The sequence below is a fragment of the Pteropus vampyrus genome, unplaced genomic scaffold (assembly GCF_000151845.1).
Source record: "Pteropus vampyrus isolate Shadow unplaced genomic scaffold, Pvam_2.0 Scaffold118, whole genome shotgun sequence".
Classification (NCBI taxonomy): Eukaryota; Metazoa; Chordata; class Mammalia; order Chiroptera; family Pteropodidae; genus Pteropus; species Pteropus vampyrus.
Window position 1 is genome coordinate 859,733 of NW_011888899.1, and position 1,485 is coordinate 861,217.

The following is a 1,485-nucleotide window of genomic DNA, read 5'->3' on the forward strand; positions in this document are numbered from 1 at the left end:
TACAGTCACATTATTGTGCCACCTATCTCCAGAGCTCTTTTCAACTTGCAGAAGGAGCTCCTTACCCATGAGACACTGATCCCGCCCCCATTCGCCCGCCTCCCCAACACCTGGCTCCCCTCTACAGATGCGACTGCCGGTTCTTTTTCTTTTAGTACATTCACCCTTGGATTCTCGAGGCCACGCTGCGAAGAAGCCAAAGACCACCTGGCAAGTCACCAGGGCCCCCAGCTGACAGGAGTCATCCACCTCCGCTCATGTGAATAAAGAAGTCTTCAGGTGACACCAGCCCCAACTTTTGGGATAACTAGCTGAAGCTCCCACGTTGTGGGGCACAGCTAACCAACCCCACCACGCTCTGTCTGAATCCCTAAGTTTGGGGGTAAGTTGCTAGACAGCCATAAGAACCAGAACAGTAGACAATTCTTACGAGGAGCTCGTCTGCGAAGGAGAGAAGAAAAAATGGGGCTGCGACCAAGGGCAGTCGGGTGGAGGAAAGCAGGTCTTTGCTTCATTTCGCTTTCTCAGACGGAAGCAATCTGAGTATGTTTAAAAGCTGAGGGAAAAAATCCGTCAGAGAATGAGGTGGTGAACGCGCAGTGACAGAGGACAGGCCCACGGAGGCAGAGCGGAGAGGACCCCAAGCCCGGGTAGGAAGGTAGCCGTCCGTGGGGAGGGGACACTTCTCTGTCACAGTGTGTGGGGAGGGGGCACTGTGGCAGGGGGCAGATGCCGGCAAGGATGTACCTGTGCAGTGTGCCGGCCAGGGCATGTGAGGGGCACCGTGTGACGGCCTCTGCACCTCTCTGCTGTAGAAGGCGACCGGGGTGGGGAGCAAGTGGCTCAGTCAGCGGCCCCGGGGAGAGAGACACCTTTGCAGAGAGGGTGAGAACGTGCGGCACAGAAGGAGGAAGCAGGACTAAGGCAGAGGGCTTGTCGAAGTCGGTCATCGGGAATCCCTAGGAAAGTAGGGTGCCCCGTGTGGCCGTTCCCTTCGCGGGATCTAGCTGCGCGGGCACAGGCGTGACCCGTGGTTAGGTCCACGCGGGACCGGGGTGAACGTGTGTGTGAAGAAGAGAACAGGGCCATGGATTAGGGCGCAAAGAGGGGACGATGCACCAGGAAAGTGTCCCTGGGAAGGGGGGCGTCCTCACGGCAGGGCAGGTGACACGTAAATCCTAACTCAGCATTTCTACTTCTAGGAATTTATCTGAAAGAGCGCGCGGTGTGGACCTCTGCTGGTTCCAGGTCTGTACGTAAGGAGCATGGATGTCACTGCTCCATCCCAACGACAAGCGAAAGGCTGAGCAGAACGAAAAATCCATAAGACAGAGGACGGCACACACAGGGCACACCGTCGCCTCAAGAGTGGAGAGGCTGCCGACCGGCGTCACTCAGGTGTCACGAAGTCCTCGAGGTCCATCCACACTGTCTCAAATGGCAAGATCGCATCTTTTTCATGACTGAGTAGTATTCCATTGTGCG